Source organism: Rutidosis leptorrhynchoides, chromosome 2 (genome assembly GCF_046630445.1).
Source record: "Rutidosis leptorrhynchoides isolate AG116_Rl617_1_P2 chromosome 2, CSIRO_AGI_Rlap_v1, whole genome shotgun sequence".
Classification (NCBI taxonomy): Eukaryota; Viridiplantae; Streptophyta; class Magnoliopsida; order Asterales; family Asteraceae; genus Rutidosis; species Rutidosis leptorrhynchoides.
The window spans coordinates 624982064-625007408 of record NC_092334.1 but is presented as its reverse complement, the minus strand read 5'-3'; the positions used below and the strand labels follow the sequence as shown (position 1 = coordinate 625007408).

Sequence of the window (25345 nt, the reverse complement as noted above, 5' to 3'; positions counted from 1 at the left end):
TGGAAGTTTTGTGTTGAAAGTGTGGTTAGAATCATCAAAATTCTAGAACCCTTCTTCAATGAATGAAGACATTTATTTATAATTGGTCAAAATGTGCAATCAAGTGTTGCAACCCTTCAAAATGACCATAATGAAATGGTACATCACTTGCGAACCAACACCCTTTAAATGGTGTCTAATCATGCTAAATTTGATGTATAAACCGTCCTTTAATGACCAGGAAACCTGTACAACTTATGGTGAACCGAAGCAACTTTTCAGTCAAAAGTTACCACCCTTTTAGTGCAGCCCGTATGTGGCACGGCGTGTCACAAGTGGCACGGCATGCCACTTCTCTTCTACCATTTTCAGTCACCATGTGGCACGGCGTGCCACTTTTTGACACGGCATACCACCCCTGTTTTGGTCAGGTTCGCACGGTATGAACCTTTCAAACATTACCAAGCTCATTTTCGATTTCCGCAATCTATCTCACCCTTTACGAACGTGTACTCCACACTTCACCGAATTCGTTTAGAGTATCGATAGATCACTTCCATTTTCAACCTATTAAATCCAATTAACTAACTAAAATGATATGTTGGATTTCACTAAAATCACCAACAAATTATATGAATTATTTTAGTATAAGCATGTAACTGTTAGACTATGTGCATGGGAAGCCCACCCAACCCGTTTGTGGGTTAGGGTTTTAGGGTTTCCCATGCACATAGTCTAACAGTAACAGGTTCGAGTTAATGTACATAGTTTATGCGAATGTATGTTATGTCATGGTTTCAAAATAAGCAACAGGAAACATCAAAACTGTCTCATGACAGATTATATTATATTCTATATTCTATACAAGCTACCAATAACACCTTTTGGCAATAACTTTCAATTTGGTAATTCCTTTGTCAAGTATTATAGTTATAAAAAAGGTATTCTCTAAATAAAATGATTTAGAAGGTTTGATGCATTAAAAATGGACATTGACACGCTAGGGTACTTCCTTGACCTGCTTGAGCCAATTAATTTTAACTTAACATTTTGACACTACCCATTTGATCCGTTAAAGACAAAACATAGCTCAAATTGACAATTCATAATTATATGGGTCAAAATTCCCACCTCTTTTAAGTACTTTCATTTGGTGAGATCTTAATAATTGGAGGACTTTCATTTCTGTGTAAATCATTATTGCTTTCTCTATACGTTGTTGTCTTATTGAATTTTTCATTGCGATCTGGTCCACAATATTAGTATCCAACTGCTTTCTGTTGACTGCTACAATAGCACCCTTTGTTAACTTTGCAAATTCGTGTAGCACTTGACAATTGCATTGTTATTGATGTACATATTGTCTCTTATCGTAATTTATACTACTAACTAATATATCCTTTTCATGTAGATGTAAATGACAACAGCCGGAAAAAGGAAAGAGTGAAAAATGCTATCAAACTCTCTTTACAATTTAATAGATACAAATGTAGATGACAACAACCGAAAAAAGGAGAGAGTAAAAAACGCTATCAAACTCTCAAAAAGGAATCACATATATGGAATGTTTTTAGAGTTTGCAACAGTCTTCTAAATTACACTATTTTGTAATTTTAGCACGTCAAATGCCAAATGTTTTGCAATTATACTACATCATCTACAGCAACCCACGGACAAGCGCTTACTAATGAAAAGTCAATTTTTTTTTTTGGGTAAGCAAGGAAACCCTCCTATGAACGAGCACATTGGCTCCCTCATAGAAGGTAAAACCTCGGGTAATCAAACCCCCCGAGCTCAAACTACTTATTACGGAGTACTATTCTGGAGATTACATTGCTACATATATAATTGCACTTATCGAAGAAACTAAATTATTAGTTTTATTTTTATTTTTTTTTATTATAAACATCATGAGGATAGTTTGCAAGTATATACAAAATAAAGAGAATAAAAAAGAAAAACTTTTAATTTCATAGAAAATGTTAAAATCAACAAACCATATATTTTGGTAACTGTTTCGATTGGCATAAATGTTACAGTATAATGACAAATTTTATTTAAGTCAATAGACTCATGATATATGAGGTTCCCCTTGTACCAATACCAATTAGATATATAACATTGATCAAATTGAAGTTTTTCTGTTTTTGAACGAGCAAATACAGTTATATATTTTATTAGTTATCGAATAAACATGATTACAAGTTTAAATTTACAAGCTAAATTCTACAACTTTATAAATTTAGAACGTATAAGAGAATTTCACAATTAATCAAAACCGAACCCTAACATTCGTTTAAACTGATCTTCCGACTAAAATTAGTTAACACATACATATTTACATTTTTCACCCTTGCAGTTTATAGATTTACATTTCCAGCTATAATTTGCAACTCGAATACGTTTATTATTCCATATCCTCCCCTCAACATTTTTGATCAAGTGATTGAAACATACTCCGTATTTCACTTCGTCATTCATAATATTACGTCTTTCAGAATAATTTGATAATTTACACATATGAACTATTTATTTCAGAGAATGGTATAATGCTATTTATTTTAATTTGTTACAGACAGAGACAGATAAATTACACGTCTTTTCCAATGTAAACTCAAAATAAAACAAACAGCTTTCACTCTTTAAACAATTCATCAACACGTTAAGATATTAGAATCGTGGAGTAATCTGTAAGAAACTCTACCATCTCGCTTTTTTGCAATATTATGATTTTCAACTTCATGTTATTTGGTTTTTACAATATTAATACACCATTACTTCTAATATTGTTTTGATTTATAATCAATCTAACAAATACTATAATAAATCTTATTAATCTTATTAATGGGACAAATTAAAATTTGATTTGACACTTAAAAAAAAAAACTCGTGAATTCGCAGGGTCTTAAGCTGGTATAGAGTTCTAACTACTCTCATTATCCTAGCGTGTACATCGATTCGGGCCGACCATGTACTTGGAGTATTTTCTTGATTACATCTAATAGGGACACACCAGTAGTTGCAGCCATAGCAACCTACATGAAATTAAATAGAATATCTTATTTAGAAGTCACGGTTTGCAAGATTCAGATATCATATGTTGTCAATAGTCAATATACACCGGTTTAAATTATTAATATTATTAATTATTAATATTAATTTTAATATAAATATAATATAATATATGATTTTGATTAATAAACTCAAAACTAGAGACATATATGTTAGAGACATATATGTACGTACACATTTAAACAACAAATGCTTATCAAGGGGGGAGATGATCTCACCTTCAACACAGTAAGAGCTTTTGTGAGGGTTTATTCGGAATCATATGAGAACTCCAAGTAAATGGGGGCACACTCCTTGGTACAAAGCCAGTTTCACTTGTACCCTTTACCGGATTATCAATCAAGTTTGTGATCGAAAATCAATAAAAATAACCGGGACAATTGAAAACCATCTTTAGAAAGGAGACACAGCATTTTGAATGAATTGGAAGGCTTACTCATGTGTGAAGGCAAATATAGTCCCATTGGGTTGATAATGGCTCGGTCGACCATGGTACTGGTTCTAGTGAAAACTACGATTAAAGTTCCAAGAGTGCTGGACATCGGTACACAAACATTTCGCTCATATGGTTGTATTTACATCGTCTAGACGTCATAAATCTTCCAACAAAATAAACATGAAAACCCCTAATGTTTAATGAATGAGTTAATAACACCTCAAAGGGTTGAACAGGCCTTGACACTGTGCGCCTGTGCCGCCACTCATTATGCTTGATTCAGTTCTTAACCAAAATGTGTGCATTACATTAACGCCTTTAAGCATAAACCTTATAAATAAATAAAATATATTTTTATATATATTGCACTCTTGATTCCTAACAAATAAAGTTGCTGAAACTATTTTAAAAGATAAGTATTACTTCTCATGAGCAGTATTTCCAGAAAGCATGACCGCGTCAGCCCCCTCTCTAGCGGCAATAGCAATATCAGATACCACTGTTCGTGTATGTGTAGGATGAACAATCAGGCTTTCAAACATATACATTTGTTGCAACAACTACAGCTAGCTTTCCCCATGCTATATTCACCCGATTAGCTCTTCATAATCATACCAATTCGATGAAACTGATTCCACGTTAGTTCAAGATATATTCTTTTTTTGTGTCAAAAAAGATTACATAAATTTCATTTTGATGAAAACCTAATTGATTTATAAGGTTGTATGAACTAAAACTATATGATTAGCTCTTTAAAAGGTTATGTTTATCTAAATAATAGATGAATGATTACCTTTTAGATAATTCATTGGCAATACTAATATGATTACCTTTTAGATAATTCTTCAGCTCATGGATAACCTGTGTTTCTTTGACAAAATTCAGGTAATAGGTAAATAAAAACTTAGCATACCATCAACCAGAAGCATGCCTCCAGCTTCAACATCATTGACAAAATCATCAAAGCTGATACCAACACAATCTACAGTGCAAACAACACCACTTTTATCAATCGTGAAAGTAAACTCTGACCACTTTCTAAGTTACCTGGCTGAGGCAAGTCTTCACTCGACCCGGTCCTTGCCATTTTTGTAAAAACCTCGAGTTGAGACATCATTTAACATTACTTAAAGTGTGAGGCATGAGCATTATAATCGAAAATACAAAAACTCACCTTTGTATGACCACAAACAGAAGCAATTATCTAGCAGCACCAAAACCATATCAAAAGATGGCCAATTATAACTACTATCCAAAACCCCATATAATAACCAACTCATACCAAGCCATCCCTAAGGTATTTACAAAACACAACATATGATAGATTTACCTATGCACAAAACAGTATCCAAACACATATTTAATGATTCTGAGCCCCTGCAATTTTGCAACCATACCATAAGTAAGCATTTCTGCTCCTACAATAATTGACAGGCATGCAACTTCACATCAAATATATTGTTATCAATAATTGACATGAAATTTTGTCTAGTGTCCTATATATTTCAATCAACATCTTTAGTATTGACAAAAACAATAATTTCACATATACAATTTAGTAAATTTTATTAAAAGACAGCTAATACTCACAATATAGCTTCATTCAGAGCGTGTCACCAAACGAAAAAAGCAAACTGAATTTTTGACTAGACTGTAATTTGGGATTCTAAGCCCTATCCCCATCGAATATGATTATCGCGTAAAGAGTTCAATGATTTTGGCTCTCTTAGCTTGAGAATTCTGTGGCATATAAAATCTTTGTGCTAAAAGCAAAGGACACTTTTATCTTGAAATTTAATCAAACACTTGGTGAACATCATCATTAAACAAACATAATCTTCATGACAACATCATTTATCATCAAACATGAATCAATTAACAAAGAAGCTGTTTTTATATGAATTTTGGCTATATTCAACAACAAAATCAAAATACATTACCTAAATTAACACTAAAAAGTAACTGCAAATTCCAACTTCTTACAAAACTCCTCAAACAACTTAAAAATAACAAATGCAGTCTCGATTATAACAATCTGAACACATACAAAATCGATTTTCAAGGCAACCGCCAGAAATACCTTAGCGGCGATTATAGTAGAGGAGCCGACGTTGGCTACAACAACGATGGTGATCGGTTAATCGATTGAAACCCTAATCGCTTTCAAAATCTTGAATCGATTGTAATGAACAAAAAAAAACCCTCATGTTCGTGGAAACTTCACGCGAAGCCAGTGAATCAAAGAATAGAAATGGAAAAACGAATCGCACAAAGGAGTGTAAGTCTACCAATAAATCTGATGAAGAATAACAAATCATCCCAATTTTCCCGTTTGCGAACCCTAATTTTAATTTTTTATGGATGAATGTTTCGTGGTTTCTTGTTGATTTTCAATTTCAGAGAGAATGACTCTTTCATATACCATCGTAATTGTATTTTGCAAAGTATTGATCTGCTTATGCTAATGTGCGAACCCTCATGTCTCTTGGTTTCTCATCTATCGATGGTTTCTCATCTATCGATCTGAATCTGCTAATTTTGAATAATGAAATGAAAAGAGTAGACCCCGTATTTTTTGTATGTAGATCCTGCTGGGAAACAAACGTGGATATCTCCTTGGTCGCTTCTGAACACAAACCTTTGAAACCTCAAACTTAAAATCTGAGGGTAGCATACAGGACTTCATCTTTCTCTTCAAAAATCGAAATCCTCCCACATATGGCAACTTCAACATCTTTTTTAAGGTAACTGTCACCTAAGTTCACAGTCGATAACGGAAATCCTTTTGGTGTCCTATCAAAAAACACTTCGATCTTGGCTTTTTCCAGTATGGTTAACAAGAATGTGAAACTCGAAGCTAAGGCAACCACACCAGCTTCTCCTGATTCACAAGGAAAAAGTTTAACTATCATTGTACACTTATACGTACAAGTATATATTATAAATAATCAAAACAGTTTAAAATATTAAAATTAACTACTACTATTACCTTGTGGATCAAGGATACTTTTATCAGCTCATGGATGACAACTTGTTTAACTTTCTCATCCGAAACAAGGTCTTTGATAACAAGACCAATAACTTTATAGTAGTCTTTTGTAGTTGATACCCCAAGAATCGAGTTGAGGCCAGCTTTAAGTCTCGTACGAGCTTCTTTGAGCTTACCATCTCAGACTTCTTCATAACCGACCAAAACATCCGAAACTAAGAAAAAATGTTTTTTCGGTTAATAATAATCACAGTTATTGTTATTCATGATTAAATTAAAGGAAAAAGGAAAGGGAAAAAAAAAGCAAAAAGAAAAAAAAAACAATTAATAAAAGCCTGAATTTTTCCATGGTGGTAGACGAACTTCAAATTCCTTCTCAAATTCACATTTTTGTAAGATCTCGTCTCCACCTTCAATTGGAGTTGGAATTGCAACGAGAACCCACAAGAATGCGAATCTGAAAAAGATTCTGAAGTTCATCCATCACCATGCAAGAATTTCTGGTTTTTTATTAATATTTTATTTTCTCTCTTTGTTTTTCCCTTTTTTTAATTTAATCAACAATAACTGTGATTATTATTAACCGAAAAAAACATTTTTTCTTAGCTTCGGGTGTTTTGGATGGTCTCAACTCGATCCTTAGGGTATCAACTAGAAAAGACTACTATAAAGTTATCGTCTTGTTATCAAAGACCTGATTAGTGATGAAAAGGTTATACGCGTTGTCATCGATGAGCTGATAAAAGTATAACTAGATCCACAAGTTAACAGTGGTACGGTATAACTTATTTTAAACTGTTTTGATAATTTCTAAAATATTTGTACGTATAGGAGTATGATAATAGTTTTTTTCCCTTATGAATCGGGAGAAGCCGATACGGTTGTCTTAGCTTCGAGTGTCGTATTCAAGTTAACTATGCTGGAAAAAGTCAGATCGAAGTGTATGGGACACAAGAAGTTAGCGACTATGAACTTAGGTGACAGTTACCTCAAAAAAGATGTTGAAGTTGCCATATATAAGAGGCTTTCGGTTATTGAAGAAAAAGATGAAGTCATGTTTGCTAAAGTGATAACCTCGAAAATTCAGTTCGAGGTTTCAAAGGTTAATGCGGTCCAAAACGACCAAGAATATATCCACGTTTGTTTCCCAAACGACCAAGAATATATCCACGTTTGTTTCCCAGCAGGATCCCGCGACAAAATTTTACATTGTTTTTATTTAGTAGCTTTAATTAGTAGCTGATGCTGTTTTTATTTAGTAGCTTTAATTAGTAGCTGATGCAGAAAATGATACCATTTTAGTTTTCTAAGTTTACCTAATTTATCAAATTAAAGTGAACGTTTCTTTCATATAATAAATTAACTAATTTACCTAATTTATTTACTCTGTAATACAAGCCGATACTGTATTGTTAATACTACATAATAATTAATACTACATAATAATAACTAGGTTTTCAGCACATACGTTACAAAATATAAGTGATTAGTTATTAGTATGTATGTTAGTTAGAGTTTTAAATAAAAAGTACAAGTTCTAAGAGTAGTCCCAACGGTCCGCCCAGGAGACCCGCCCAAAACCGCCCAGCCTGGGCGCCCTTGGCACGAACCCGCCCAAGGGTCCGCCCAGGGCCCTTCGTCCACCGTTTGGTCTATGTTGAGCATATTTGTGGGCGAGAAAAGTGGTTGATTATTTAGCTTTCTAGTATTTATTTTTTAATTGTCGTAATCTTTTAATTTTAAATTGTCGTAATGTTTTAAATTTTAAGTATTGTATTTTTGTTTTAATTTTAATGAAATGGTAGTTTTATGTTTTTTATTTAAAATTTATCATATAAATATAAATATTAATAATTATTTGATAATATAAAATAATTCAAAAAGAAAATAAAAAAATGGAAGGAGGAGTGTCTTTGTTGGGAGTGTTTAGTCATATATATATATATATATATATATATATATATATATATATATATATATATATATATATATATATATAGTGAGATGGAGGTACTGATGTGGCGCTGAATGGTTGATTAGTCCTGGAAGACATCCTGTCACCATTGGGAGCACTCTAACAACGATAAATGAAAAGAGTTAATAATTAAACCTTAAAATGTATTTGATTTACGAAGTATTCGTTTTTAACAATGCGAATATTTATAGTACTTGAAGCCGTTGCGTTATATGATACGTGGATTGGCATGCATTCTTTGGTACGGCGGGTGGGAACAACAATGTTAATGTTTTAAATCAATCTTCGTTGTCATTGACAAAGAAAGGAACTGCGCCACAAGCACCATTTACTGTAAACGGTAATTAATACACCCATGGTTATTATTTAGCGGATGGCATTAATCCAGATTAGGCAACGCTTATCAAGGCACCATCGTCTCCAACTGATGACGAGAGAGCATTCGATGTCCTTCAAGATAGATTTTGGATTTTAAAACTTGGACGATCAGACAGTTTAAAGATGAGTCGGATTTTGTATTGATGTGTACTATCGCACAGCATGATAGTAGAGATAACGGGTACGCAATTTCCTGGTTCAAGGAAGAATTACTTACAAATGAGAGAAGTGCACCGAACTATGTAAGGAATCGAACTACAAGTAGTAGACATGCACGTAAAATAAGAAATAAAGAAGTACGAGACATGAAAGTGCATAGCCAACTTTAACGCGATCTCACCGCATACATTTGGGTCTTCTGCTAAACTTTCGAAGCGGGAATACTTAATTCAGGATTTGATAAAATAGTAATCGTATTATGAATTTTAATAAATGTAATTTTCTATTTTTAGGTCTTTTAAAAAATTGTGAACCTTTTATTAATTTTTAGTAAGCGTGTTTTATTATTTTTAATCAATGAAATATTTTAATATAACTAACTCAACATAAAAAATGGAAAAGAAATTAAAAATGGTGGGACCTAGCTTCTATAACACCATCATCACACCAACACCACTACAAACTCAAAACCAATATCATACTATAAATTCTGCCACTTCAACACTATACCCCACCAAAACCTTTATAAAACCACCATCACCTTGAGTATTGTAAAGTCAGAACTATGTTCATACAAATACTTGGACATTTTGTCATAAATGATTAATGTGTCAACTATGATTATGAAAATTACACATAACTAACATGTTCTTTTATAAGGGTAAGTTTAACGATTAATAATACACTTTGGTGACTTTTAACCTGATAGACCCATTTTATCAATTCAAATCGATTCTCGTCTTAGCAAACTTTTTAAATAACCTGTTGACAAAATTACTCCGGTCGTCCTTGAACTTGTACCCAAATCACTGGGGTCGTCCTTAAACTTTTTTTTTAACTGGGGTCGTCACTATTCTTTCAAAAAGTAACGTCTGTCGTCCTTCCGTCTCATTACCGTCTAAACTTACCGTTAACCTGAATCATGTGCGTATCACGTGAGGGTATTTCAGTCTTTTTCCATCCTTTAAGTCTTGCACCCCTTATCTTCATCTTTATCCTCAATATATTTCTCATTATTTCAGACCCCAAATTCTTTACCCAAAACCATAACACTTTCACCTAAATTCCTCTAATAATCTTGTCCTTTAATAAATCATCATCTTCATCTTCCTCGTGGATTCATCATCTTCATGATCTATTCATCATCCTCATCACCACCCATTATTCAAGACCAATTAAACACAATAATTTACAAAGTAAGAGTAAACCCTAAATCAAAGCAACCAAATTACATACAAAGCAACAAGAGAATAAACCCTAAATCAGTCACTTGCAGAGAACAAAAACATCATCGTTGTATCATCATCGTGACGGCGGAGATGTTGCAGGTGACCTGAGTGGCGGTGACGGTGGTGGTGGTTGAAATTTTAGGGAGATGATGAAGTTTGTAGATGAACTGGGTGGGGATGGTGATGATTGTTGATTGACCATCATCTTCTCAAACGCCGCATCTGACTGGAGACATTGACCACCGCTGCAAACCACCATCTCACGTTATCTCTCTGTTAAACTTCAGAGATTTCGATCAACAAATGGAGCTCTGAACCACAGTAACTCCAGATCTACAATGGCGTCGTGCTGGTGATCGATTGCAAAAGCAATTAATTAGTATAAATTCGGTGTCGGAAAATTTAAACCACCAGAATATTAGTTTCAACTTGCCGGAAAATTGCGAGATTCCATATGTGATATTTAACATTAATTGATTTTTATTTCTGTGTTCATTTGTTGAATCAAGTCCAATCGTATGATGAAATTGGTTCCTTCGGTTATAACAAAAGTGAAAGCGAGACAAAAAGGAAGTGGTTATGATGAAATTGGTTCCTTCATTTGTTGATTTTTATTATCATTTTATGTGATTATTAGTATCTATAGCTCGTATATATATACATACGCATATAGTTCGTTCTTGGTTTTTATATGAAGTCGTATATGTTCCCAAATACATGATAACAGAGGAGTACCGACTGTTTGATATAATTTTTGGTTTGGTCTGGTTTTGATTCGGGTTTAATTTGATTAGTTCCATCTCATAAATATTTAAGATTCTTATTTTATAAATATTAGGGTTCTTATTTTTTTGAATTGATATGAAGATTTAAAGGGATGGGGAAAAGTGACAAAAGGAAGTGGTTAAATGACAAAAATATCCTCACATGTTTGGCACATGATCAAGTTTAACGGAAATATAGACGTCTGTTAAGCGGAAGGACAACAAGAGTTACTTTTTCAAAGAATAGTGACGACACCAGTTAAAAAAAAAGTTTAAAGACGACTCTAGTGATTTGGGTACAAGTTCAAGGACGACCTGAGTAATTTTGTCTAACCTGTTAGAAATAAAGTATATGTTGAACTAAAATGACCCATTCATTATTAAATGGATCAAGTTGCCAACTCTTTTAATTACTATGAAAAACTAACACTGCAAATCTCATGACATGCCTTGTGAACATAGTAATCATAAGCTATATGTTGAGCAAAACACTTCAAATTGTACAGATCCCGTAAATGTTCAAATATTGACATATTATATAATACAACCGACCTTTCATCCATGTATCTAAAATTAGGTGTTGTTTGTTTTTTAAGATGTTTTTGTCTGAAGATCTGCAGACCATGTCTGTAGAGAAGATGTGGTCTGAAGGTCTGTATGCTTAATATTGAAGAATGTTTGTTTTTATGTCTGAAAAATCAATTTTGTCCTGAGTTAATATAACTTTTACATAAACTTAAACGATATAATATGGAGTAATAAATATAATCATGATTATAATTTATAATTTATAACTTTAAAAATAGAAACCAAATCATCCACTTGTATATACCTATCAACTCTACCCCATCTCTACTTTAACATATCCAGAAAGTCCTCTTTTTTGTTCTTTTATATCGATCTTGTATCTATCTATAATTTTTATCTCTCTCTCTCTCTGTGTAATGTAATTTATTTTTGGAACTTGTATATTAATATCATCTTAATCTTAATCCTTCATCATATATCCAGATTCCTTCATAGATGTTCTTTGTATCTAAATCCAATATCAAGACTATTTTCACATTTTGTTCTTCATATGTACATCAAACACCAGATTCCTTCAGAGATGGTTATCCTAAACAATCAAACCCTAAAACAACCTTAATTAAAAAATAAGGCTTGTGTCGGTGGTGGTGTCGGTGGTGGTGTCGCCGTGTCGGTGGTGTGGTCGAAGGTGGTGCAGTCAGTGGAGGTGTCTACAGCGGTGGTGGTGCCGGTGGAGATGGGTTAGGAAGTAGGAAAGAGTTGGAAGAGAAGGGGATGTGATTGGAAGAGAAGTGATGAGGTTGGGAAAGAATGATGGACTGATAAAATGTCTGCAAGAATTGGAAGCTATAGTATAAAGCTTCTAATTTGAAGACATTGGCGGATCTTTTTTTGTCTTATGTCTTCAAAAAAACAAATCGTCTTCAACAAAAACATCTGCCCGCCCGCAAACATAAGACATAATAAGGTCTTCGATAAAAAAAACAAACACCACCTTAGTTTCTCCCTTACCTCATACTTTGAATTTAAACATAAAAAACTCACATGTAAATGTATCCAATATTCGAGAATAATAGTATACTAACAAACCAATGTAGGTGCACTAAAGTAGCATGAATTGGAAAACACATCAAAAACTAAAAGAAAGGCTTACCATCATGTCTCCTTTCAACTATCTCCTGAAAGAATTATCACCAAGCATCTAACTGTATTTAATACTTATCAACTACTTATCAACTGCTATTAAACATATACTTCCCCAAAAATCAAACACACAAGAATGAAACTGACAGTTATAATGACAAGAAAAGAAGAAAACTTACAATATTCAGGCTTCGTACTACCAAACCTTATAACATCCTAACTAGTTATCCGAGATGTATTCTTTTGAGATTTCAAATCAACGCTGCAAACAAATCACAAAGTTAAAATCAAATCCAAGTTAAACAAGCTAATCAATAGTAACAAAAAATGTTCATCAAACAAAAAGAGTCATATAAACCAATCCGGATAAACAAGTGTGCATCTAGCTTATCATTGTCCTAAACTAAGAACTAGAGCATTGTTTTAAAACATATATTCACAAGACCATTTTCAACGAAAAATAAATCATAAATTCACGAAACCATCTTCAAAAACATATTATTGCTACAGATCCTTTAATATTCATTCTCGAAGATACTACGTATTAGGCATAATCAGGCAAATTTGTTGCTTTGAAAAATCAGTTCCAGTGTCTCGGAACAGATTCCTTTACAAGCATGTGCAGTACGGCAGTACCTACTATTTCAAGTCAAAAATGCTTTTTATTTATTCATCATCATAAAAATTACGGAGCATAAAATTATAAATACTAAAAACCTTCAATGTATCGTCGAAGAAAATTTATATTAGACCATTAAAAAAATTAAGAGAAATAAAAGTACACACCTGGTAGAGACAAAATAAGCCTTCAGTAGAATAGAAGGTTTAGCATCTTGAATCACACAATCATCACCAGAATCCACAGCAACCACAGTCTCAGGTAGGGTTTAACCCCGCTCCACCGTATCTGCCACCCAAACCGACGGCGGCGAAGATGACGAAATAATTGACTTAACGATGTTCGAACTTGATCTGAAGAATTCACGAATGGTTGTTTTAATCGGAGAAGAGCATAAAAATCGGTGTTGGGTTAGGGTTAAGTTAGAGGGTGTCGAGTGAAATTGAAGAAGTGGTGGGGTGAATTAGTAAATAAGAGGATGATAGAAAACAGAGGTTAATCGACAAAACCCTCAAACGAATTATTAATTATTAACCAAAATCAAATCAGAGAAAAATCATTTCTCTAAACAAGATGATGATGAAACCCTAATCTGGTAACAAAATTCGGCTGAGAGATAGATGGATAACCAAACCCTAATCCACTAATGTATTTATAGTGAGGCTGAGCTACATGGACACCCGAGGTTGGGCTGTGACACCACTCATCAGTTCAAAAACTCACAGCCCATATTTGTTCACATTGGGTAACTCAATGGACTTTTGTTGGGTGACCCATCAATTGATATCATGATTGTTTCAATTATTTAGATTTAGATTTAGATTATTATTTTGTAATTATAGAAACAAATTAAATAAAAAACACATTAAAAGTAAAATTAATAATACGATTACATTCAATAAAAAATCCTGGAAATAAAAGTTACAATAATTAAAAGTCTTAAAACTCACTTTATTTTTAAAAAAGTCCTAAAAATTGAAAAATACAATAATTTAAATATTAAAATTACTCGTCATCCTAATCCGACAACTTAATTAAGTCGTCGTACTCTTCGAGCAAGTTCTTCTTCATCTGTAGGCAACGCTTCCTTTCCCTCGAGTTCGGTATGTTTGAGATGTCCAAGGACGACATAGATTTTGTAGCTTCGAGTGCGGATTTCGTACGTTCCCCCTTGACAATAGTATCCATTTGTTGAAGCTTTTTCTTTGCAAATTCGGTCTTGTATGCGTTAACTTGATCACATAACCCCTCAAATTTTGAAGAGTTTGTTGAACGATAGCTTTGTTTTTGGTCTTGTTTTGATAGATGTCGAGTGCCGCTTTTCCCCGTCCGAGAATCTCCATCTGCTCTAAGTGTTATGGTAAGAGCTTGCGTTTTCATGATAGCAAGGTGCTCCCCTTTATTTGAATACCCACCTATGGCTTTGATTACTTGTCGTCGGATCGGAAGATACGGAGGTCCTATCCCCTTTCTCTGCTCGATTCCTTCCAATGGGCCTTGGAATTAGATCATCACCTAAAAGCGGATCATCGGTATGATCATCCGTGATATCAATCGTATGGATTGCGTCTTCCTCATCCTCATCCCTCAAACCTCTACCATAAATAGCTCCACCAATCGGAGTCGGCGCAAGCCACTTCATTTTGTCTTTCAAAAATTCACAGGCATCTTTAAACGCCCTTGTTTTATGCTCATTCATACAATAGGCTTTCACCGCACCCTCATAAAAGTCTTGTTCGGCTTTTCCACCACGCCTTGGTTTGCGTTTTTCCTCCTCATAATGGCCTTGAAAAGCTTTACATCTCATGTCCACATAACGGTCATTTTTTCGATAACGCATCTTCATTTCGAAACCATACGGTTTCGTTATCGTTGAATATGACCATTACAGTACCCCACAAAGATTGATAAATTTAGAGTTTCCGATAATCGAATTCTTCGACAAATCAACCCAATGTTTTACCAACCAAACCTCATGGGCCGGTGTCCAAATTCTTTTATGGCACGGTTCGCGTGCCTTTTCGTTGGTGACTTCTTTTTTCCCTCGCGTCACCGGCTTGTTCGAGTTCTACTTTGGTTTGTGGTTGGGTTTGTGGTTGGTAATGTTTTTAGCTTGCTGAAAAGGTCGTTGTGGGGTTAACCCGCGTTCTTTTTGAATTTCTTGTAGTTTTCGAAGTTATTGTAGTTGATAAGATTTGATGTTCAATTTCTTGTTGGCTCATATTGAACTAGCTAGTCGTATAATTGGCAAAACCAAATGTAAGTCGAGATTGGTTTGAAGACGATGAGCTGGGAGTTGTCGGCTTGCTGGCGCCGGTTAAAATGTTATTATACAATGACCAATCGTTCGGCTTCATTGTTTGTGTAAGACCCGAATATTTATCTTATATACTTGTGTATTATGGTGTTCAAGGGTGTGGGTTTTATTGTATATAAATTAAAATGCAAAAGAAACTGTTTCAGTAGGGTCGCGCGCCGCGCGGGTTTGGGGCGCGCCGCGCCATTTGGCGCTGACAGAATCCTTTGTTTTAATTGGTTTTAATGAAGGGTATTTGGGTAATTTCACTTGGGGCCGGATTTGTGAGCCATATTAGCTGGTTTGGATCAGTTTTGGATCATTTTCACATCCATTCATCACTCCCAACTATCTAGAGAGAGAGAGAGATTCTAGAGAGAGATTTGGGGTTTTGGAGAAGAAGGAGGCCGTTTGGATCAAAAGCTCGAGTTCTAAAGTTGTTCCTTTCGTTCCTAGCTACGTTGTGGTAGTATTGGTAAGCTCAAACTCCGAATTTCATTTATTGGATTTGTTATTCAAGTTAGGGTTTTGAGTTAGTTTGTTGTAAAACCCTTTTAGATGGTGAAATGGGTTTAGTGATGCTAGTAATTGGGTTTATTGTTAGTGTTGGTGGATTTTGGGTTGGTGAACTAATTGGCCATGTTTAGGACTTGAAATTGAGTTTAATCACTTAAGTTAGTGATTATGGAAGTATTGAAACCCATTTAAGGTTATTTGGTTGACTAATTGTGACTTTGGGTCAAACTAGGGTTTGGTGGTGATTATGACCCATTTGGCGATTTAATGAGGTTTATAAACTTAAAATGGATTAAGTTGAAGTATAAAACCAAGTTAAATGTGTTTTGGTGTCAAAACTTGTAAATGGTGAGATTTTGACCTTATGGGTCAAAATTAGGGTTTAAGTGTCAAAATGGGTATGACACGTGTTTAACACTTGAGTTCGGGTTTAATTAGCGTATTTGCACTAAGTGACGAATTGGGTTGATTTGTAAATCCACTCTAAGTGTATTGTTGTAATTGTGATAATGGAATAGGTATTTTCCATTGGCGAGTTGCGGTTTACTTGGAAGCTTTCTTCAAGACTTCAAGGTGAGTGTTAATATCCTATGTGCATATGTATGTGTAGGATGGGTGCGGGTCGGGTGAAGTGGTTCTCGGTCATAGAGCTCACTTCACATATAGGTGGATTGATGGACTTGTGTATAGGTCCAATTGGCACGGTTGTGCATTTTGGTTGACCACCTTTGACGAGGTGCACACTTTGTGTGTACGTTATCACATGGGCGGTCGATGTGGATTATATAACCCCAATGGCGAAGGGTTAATATTGTGAGTGGAATAATTATGCGTTCATGTTTATGGCGTATTTGTTTGTGGATGTTATGGTAGCATCGAGTGTGAACCACGAGCCGGTAGCACTATAAATTAAGATGTGAACCACGAGCCGGTAGCATCGAGTGTGAACCACGAGCCGGTAGCACTATAAACTAAGATGTGAACCACGAGCCGGTAGCATCGAGTGTGAACCACGAGCCGGTAGCACTATAAAATAATTGATGTGAACCACGAGCCGGTAGCATCTAGTGTGAACCACGAGCCGGTAGCACTATAAACTAAGATGTGAACCACGAGCCGGTAGCATCGAGTGTGAACCACGAGCCGGTAGCACTATAAAATAATTGATGTGAACCACGAGCCGGTAGCATCGAGTGTGAACCACGAGCCGGTAGCACTATAAAAGAGTATGACTCAATTGCGTATGGTGTGAACCACGAGCCGGTAGCACCATAGCGTTATGGTTAACCTTGGGAGTGTTACGCGTTGTTATATTTATATTGTTACATATTAATGTATTGTTGTGTTGTAGCTAACCCTCCGGGTGTAGCTATTTGGCGTTGTTCACTTCGTCGTTGGTGAACTTATATTGTTGTTGTATCTTTAGCTCGTTGCTTAGAGATCGTATGGTATGCTTAGTGTAGTGCCTTATATGGATGCCTCGGTATGCGGTATTTGTTATTTTGTGGCGTGTCCATTTTATACATATATATGTATGTAGTATATTATCATTCACTAAGCGTTAGCTTACCCTCTCGTTGTTGACTCTTTTTATAGATTGCATGCGGATGGTGGCTCGGGTAAGCGCGAGGATTAGAGGACTTGCATAGTTTGCGTAGAAGGCTTGCTTTTGGATTTATTAGGATTGGGTAGCGTATCCCCAATCGCCATGCTCGGCTTTATTTTGTATTAAAAGTCTTATGGTCGAAAATTGTAATTTTGATACTTAAAGGGTAATTTGGGTCGATGTGGGCCCCGCTTCGTAAACATAATTTTATTAATAGAACGTGCTAGTTTTTATATATGGAACATGGGGTTAAAAGCGTTACGCCTAAATATGTCGGGAACTAGTCAAACATTTTCGCATTTAAAGACTTTCCGGACAGTCAGGTTTGGCGCGCCGCGCGGCCTATATGGCGCGCCGCGCCAGGTGGCAGTTCAGCAAAAAAAAAATTTGTTGTTGTAATTTTACACGGTTTAATCGCGGGTTGGTTTGGGTTGTTACAAGTGGTATCAGAGCATGGTCTAAGGGATTTAGGTGACTTGAGATAGGTGCCTAGACTTAGACTTTTGTGTGTGCTAAATTTGTTGCGGGACTTGTAGGATTACGGGTCGGAATGGGTTTAGTTAATGCCTTTTTTATAGGTTGACTAACATTTATATTAGTAATGCAGATATTATTAATATGCTATTGTGTTGTGATAATAATTCTCGCGTGTGTTTGTACCGCGTAGAATTTTGGTTGAGTTTGTGTATATCATCGAGCGAGACGGTCGTTGTACTAACGAGTCGATGCGGCATGTGTGCGTAATAAGAACTTGCAAACCTTATTACGGGTGCAAATCGTGTCTAACAAGTGATGTACGATGAGTGTTTAGCAAGATGGGGCTGTGTCGTACGTACGGTTTTACACGTTCGTGGACTAATGGTTTTGCATTCTTTCGAATGACGACGCGAAACGAGACCGAGGCGAATGTCGCGGAGTTTAACACTAGGGTTGCGGTCGCCGTTGCGGAGCAAATGGGTGCGTTAGAAGAAAGAATGGAAAGGAGGTATTCCGAACTTCAAAGTAGTGGTGAAATGGAGCGTTATCTTAAGAGCTTCATGAGGACTAAACCCCCGATGTATGACGGAAAGCCGGATCCTTTGATAAGCACAATGTCACGACCCTACTTTTTCCGTTATCTTTTTCCGTTAATTATTTAACGACCGTTAACTGTTAGTGTGCCACGTCATTTCTATGACCTATATTATTATTTTTGTAATAATATATATATAATAATTATTATGTGTTATGTGAATATATGTATTCATATTTTAATTCATACGTTTCTACGTCTCGCGGATTTCCATCCGGCGAATCTTTTCGATTTTTAAACCAACGGTCGAGCTTTCGGGATTTTTAAATCCTAAATATTTAAATATGATATTTTATGATCATATTATTAATAGGTGTATTTATATTTATTTTTCGTCGCGCGTTTGTTATCTTTCCGGATTTTTAATCGCGTAAGCGTGTTTTCGCGTTTCGGGATTCGTTCGGGCTTTCGGGCCATCAGGAATTGCATGTTTTTCAATAATGGACAAGTTGGCCCACTAAGGGGCCCACCCCCATTCAAAATCGGCCGAATATGGGAGGGGGTGTATCCCTTTGCTTCTCATTTTTGTTTCACATAATTTTAATTCGCAAAAAAATTCCCTAAACCTAACTTGCACTTTTTCTCCTCTCCTCTCCCTCTTGTGGCCGTCGCCCTTCACACCCATCATCATCATCATTTTGCTTCAACAATTGCTTGGATCAAGAAACAATTAACACCAACGCGTTCTACACATCTATATTCTTTGATTCTCGATTAGGGTATAAACCCTAACCCTAGAACTTTTAATTTCTATTCATATTTCTGTATTTTGTGTTTATATTATTAGTATGATGTTTATTAGTTGTTGTAATGTTGTTTGGATGCGTAGAATTACTCGTTTGCATATGTTTTCGGTTTGTAAATTTTGGACAGCAGTTTGATTCGTGTTTTCTGACTTTGTAACTGATATGAATGTTAAAATAAAGTACATAAATGAGTTCCTCTCATCAAGACATTAATTTTAGACTCCGGATTCATGTCGTTTCGATTCCCGGAGCCCTAGATATGCTTAATTTGATTTTTGTTAAAGATTGAAAGGTGTTCTTGGCATGAACAAGGTTGGGTCCGACTTTGTGACCATCCTTGGTGTCTTTAGGGTGTTTCATTTGGTTAGGACTGATGGTGAGACGAATTCTCATGTTCGGGTCACCTAAATCTGAGCCACGGTTCACCCGTTGTGCCCGAATTACTGTTTTGAGTAAATTGATTTTCCCAAGTGTGGTCATGGCTGATATCCACGACCTAGGGACTGTTCTTGGAGTGTTCCTGAGTTCATAATTGTGTTGGGTGGTTTGAGTAGGCGGAAATGCATATGTGGCTCGCCCGAAACCGACACCCGGGACTCAATATACGACCCGATGAACTTTTAAACTTAAAACTTGTGGTTAATGATTAAACTTATGATAAAAATTATGGATTTCATTATTAATTAATTACTTATGATAAAAGAAGTAATTATTATTATTTAAAACTTATGATATAAATATTTATTATATCATTTAATTATTAATTATGATTTAATTAACATTTTAATTAAACTTATGATTAATAATACTTTTATTATTAAAGGAAAATACTTATGATAAGTATTAAATTTGTTTTTGAGAAATTATTAAAAGACTTATAATAAAGATTAAATAATTATTTAATTATTATAAGACTTAATTATTATTTAATTATGATTTAATTATTAAATACTTATGATTTAATAATTTTAATTAGAAACTTATGATATGATTAATAATTCATTATTAATTAAAAATACTTATGATATAATTTAAAAATTATTATTATTAATAATACTTATATTATGATTAGTATTTAATTAATTTATTTAAATACTTATGTCGTACTAATTATAACATTTCAACTTATATTAACTTTAATAATTCATTTTATTTAATTAAACTTATGTTAAGACATTATTATACACTTTTGACTTTAAATAACATTATAACCTATGTTATTATTATAACTTACACTTTTCAAATTAATGTTGACTATGTTTGACCAAGGTTGACTTTTGAGTTGACTTTCGGTTGACTTTGACTTTCAGTTGACTTCTGTTGACTTTCAAAAATAGAAACTTTCCAAAAATAGAAACTTTCCAAAAATAGAAACTTTCCAAAAATAGAAACTTTCTAAAAATAGAAAGTGTGTGTCCTTATGCTGTTCCAATCAAACCGATGCTTGCTGAGTAATGTTCTATGCCTACTTGCAACAGGTACAATAGCTATCATACTAAGACTTGGCCTAAGTTAGTTATTTATTTCAACCTGCTTTATTTATAGGTCGGCGTTGTGATCTTTCTTGATCACTTTACTTTACTTGCTGTTCGCTTGTTTGTGAGATTTCTTCAGTTGCTATTTAAGGTGAGTTATAGTCCCGTTTTTATATACTTTTCAAAGTATACTTTTTGGGATGTGATTACATGCATATTTTTATTTACGGTTAGACACAAGTAACAGTTAAATTTAATTATTCATTGTGAGTTGGACAAAAATATTCCCTAGTCTGGTAACTGTAATCATTGGTTTCTACCGGTGAACGCGAATCCTACGGATAGATCTATCGGGTTTGACAACCCCATTTCGAGCTAGTCGCGCTAGCAATTTATAATCGGAATGTTTAGTACTTCGTAATTTGTTGTAGATACACTGCCCAAGTGTATATTTTTATTGTGTTTGGCAAGGGTAAATAAAGGGTTAAGTGGTTACCAGGTGGCTCATTGATAATGGAATAATGTTTAATGTTTTCTAACATTTTTAAAACTTGTGGTCTAAAGTTTACTTATCTATTTAAACCTATAATTCACTCAACCTTTGTGTTGACAGTTTACTTGCATGTTTTCACAGGTACTTGATGTAGCGACCCGACCAAATCGTCATTGACGGCGCCGTCTACTTAGGTCCCGTTACGTGGTCATAAGTCTTTAAAACAACGTTTGACCAAAAAATATGTCGCATTCATTTCAAATGTAAAGGTTGTTCAAGTTTACAAGAATAGTTCCACCACAAGTTACGATACAAAGTTTTAAGTACAAATGAAACTTATGCGACACAATTTAAAAGTATCCAAAAGACGCTCCATGTATGCATATATACTCGACATCCAATACAAGTATCAAAATAATGAGCGGAAGCATGTATCATGTATCGTTCAAGGACCTGAGAAAAACATAGAAATCTGTCAACGAAAACGTTGGTGAAATCATAGGTTTAAGTAAGTAAGTACAAGTGAACCACAAGATTTGCATCAATGAAATAATAGTAATACATTCCAAAAGTTTGTTTCACGAGCACCCAATTATCAATGCTTAACATTTCCTTTCATTGAACCCCATCACTTAGTGCTAGAACATACACTGTTTCTCGAAAATATATTTCATTCGTAAACGGTAGCGAACCGTTTAAATGAGGGTTTGTCAAACCCATATGGATCCATACAACATAAGTTCTCGCTTACACCCGGCAAGTGTAACTAATGATAATCGAATTGAGGATTTTGTTCTAAACTCGTATGTAGAATGTTTGTTTTCCCGTTCTTGTGTTCACTTAGTTCAAAAGAATCGTTTATGTTTTCTCATCCCAAATATAAGTTCAAAAAAAGTAAAAGTGGGACTATGATCTCACCTTGAGTGCACGAGTAGTAAAGTACTTCGACAAGTAAACGTGTGCAAAGAACAATGCTAGTCTTGACCTAAACAATAGGTTTGTATCAATAACGGTAAACACGATAGGTCAAAGATGTTCAATTAGTCCTATGGCTCGTTACGACTCAATAATGTAGCATGTGAATCAAGTTGTCATGTTTCATGCAAGATACAAGTATAAAAGCATGTTAGAACGATTGCACAACCATTTGGTTAAGTTTGATTAAAAGTCAAACTTGGTCAAAGTCAAAGTCAACGGGGTCGGGTCGGGTATCCGACAATTTTTCTAAGTTATATAATCATATATGAGCATGTTGGCCAAGTTTCATGTTAATCGGAGGTCCGTAGCATAGCAAACATTTTTACGTCAAAAGACAACCCAAACAGCCAGTTTTAGTACAATGGGACGGCGTCCCAAATGGCTAGACGGCGTCCCACAATGAAGGGTGGGACGTCGTCCTGATATCCTAGACGGCGTCTAGGTTCAAAAGGTGGGACGGCGTCCCCAGAATCTGGACGGCGTCCTGATCGGTTCCCAGGCCCTGTTTGCTGTATTCCTCAAATGGACGAACCAAAACACAAACAATCACATTTTATGATCCGCAAACAATTAGAACATGTATTTTATATCATCGGAAAGCTCTTTCGACAAGGAACGCAACTAAGCACTTTTCATCAAGCAAAAACATCATATACTATAACCGAAATCCCGTCAAGTGATCAATAGAGGTTTATTTTCAAGTTTCAAGTTTATCAATTGTAATTTAAGTTTCGGGAATCCAATTTATACATATGATATGCCGTTTTGAAGGTAATGAAACATGTAATACCACTAAACACTTATCAATAACATTAACAAGCATTCAACGCATCAAAAGTTCGTTTTAAGAGTTGTCAACCCTAACCAAAAGTTCACAAAATTAATAATCGCGTTTATGAAGTTTCTTTAATCAATCTATACATCAAAATGAAGCTAATGATACTAGTAACACTTTTAAAACATGCACATTAACAATCTAATAACATTTGATCATCCAAAATCAAGGATTTAGCAAGAAATTTTCATAATGAACTAGTTACACCAAAAACAACAAATCGAGCATACAAATTACATACACGACATCACAATGAGCCATAGACACTAATTAACATACTTTTAAGTCAAGAACACAAATTTAAAGAAAACTAGTGTTTTAGAAATGTTACCCAAACGAGATGAAGTTGGTACCAAAACGAAGAGGATGAAGAGAGGATCACGAATATGTAATTTATTTTGTTATAAGCCTCCTAGATCGAATTTAGATGATGATTGAATGAATTTGGAAATTGGGTGTGTTCTTGCTAGAGAGAAAGAGAGAGAGAGAGAGAGATGGTTGAATAGTGGTGATTGGGGTAGACTAGGTGACCTAGTCAACTAGTTTGCCCCGTGTCAATTTTAGTCCCTCGAGTTTGTAGTCGGGTGCGGAAAATACCTAAACGGAATATTTTAAAACGCGTATTAACGGGAGATGTTATAGACATGTAACGGAGTTTAAATTAGTATAACGGAAAAGAAAACGGAAAAAGGCGGGATGTTACATTACCTACTCCTTAAAAGAAATTTCGTCCCGAAATTTAAGTAGGCGTAGTAGTCGTTGTTTCTTCCTCGAGATCTTGCGTTTCTGAATTCACAAATAGATGAGGATACTTCCTTTGCATTTGATCTTGTCTTTCCCAAGTAAACTCGGGTCCCCTTTTGGCGTTCCAACGGACTTTAACAATCGGGATTCGGCTTTGTTTCAATGTCTTGACGGAGGTGTCCACAATTTCAACCGGTTCCTCCACAAAATGAAGTTTGTCATCAATAGTAAGTTCTTCGAGAGGGATGACGATATCGGGTTCGGCAAGACACTTTTTCAAGTTAGATACATGGAAGGTAGGATGAACGGAGTTCAATTGAGGAGGAAGATCTAAACGATAAGCAACGGTTCCAATACGCTCCAAGATTTCGAAAGGACCAATATACCGCGGATTTAGCTTCCCGCGTTTCCCAAAGCGGATTACACCCTTCCAAGGTGCGACTTTTAACATGACGCGGTCACCGACTTGAAATTCAAGGTCGTTGCGTCTTTTGTCGGTATAGCACTTTTGACGACTCCGGGCCGTCCGAAGCCTATCTCGGATTTGAACGATCTTCTCGGTGGTTTCGTGAATGAGTTCGGGTCCGGTGATTTGTACGTCGCCTACTTCGGCCCAACAGAGAGGTGAACGACATTTTCGGCCATATAGCGCTTCAAAAGGTGCGGCCTTTATACTCGCGTGATAACTATTATTGTAAGAGAACTCGGCGAGAGGTAAGTGCTTGTCCCAAGCTTTTCCGAAATCAACCACGCAAGCTCGTAACATGTCCTCTAAGGTTTGAATTGTGCGTTCGCTTTGTCCATCGGTTTGAGGATGATATGAGGTGCTCATGTCTAAACGCGTTCCCAACGCTTCTTGCAAAGTACGCCAAAATCTAGAAACGAAACGGCCATCTCGGTCGGAGATAATCGATAAAGGTACACCGTGTCGGGCTACGATCTCCTTAATGTAAAGTTGTGCAAGTTTCTCCATTTTGTCCGTTTCTTTCATGGCCAGGAAGTGTGCGGATTTGGTGAGACGGTCAACAATAACCCAAATGGTATCATAACCGCCCGTCGTTTTTGGTAGCTTGGTGATAAAATCCATCGTTATCCTTTCCCACTTCCATTGCGGGATCTCGGGTTGTTGAAGTAGTCCGGACGGTCTTTGGTGTTCGGCTTTGACTTTGGAACATGTCAAACACTTGGAAACATAAGTAGCTACGTCCCTTTTGGTGTTCGGCCACCAATATAGTTGTTTAAGGTCGTGGTACATCTTATTGGCACCGGGGTGAATCGAGTATCGTGACTTATGGGCTTCATCTAAAATAAGG

At 35.4% G+C, this 25345-nt stretch overlaps 1 long non-coding RNA gene and 1 pseudogene across 2 annotated transcripts; one reads left to right on the top strand and one right to left on the bottom strand.

Moving 5' to 3' along the window:
- The window catches only part of LOC139890070 (dirigent protein 9-like), a 109259-nt pseudogene that overhangs the window by 11068 nt on the left and 72846 nt on the right, over positions 1–25345 (top strand).
- On the bottom strand, positions 3707–14008 carry LOC139894622 (uncharacterized). 2 transcript variants are annotated; one of them, XR_011775106.1, is made up of 5 exons: positions 13439–14008; positions 12832–12914; positions 12663–12714; positions 6477–6691; positions 3707–6368 (listed from the first exon to the last, which is right to left on the bottom strand). It is a non-coding gene; the product is annotated as an uncharacterized lncRNA (long non-coding RNA). The 2 variants fall into 2 exon arrangements; XR_011775107.1 differs by lacking the exon at positions 12663–12714 and having other exon boundaries at positions 13439–14006.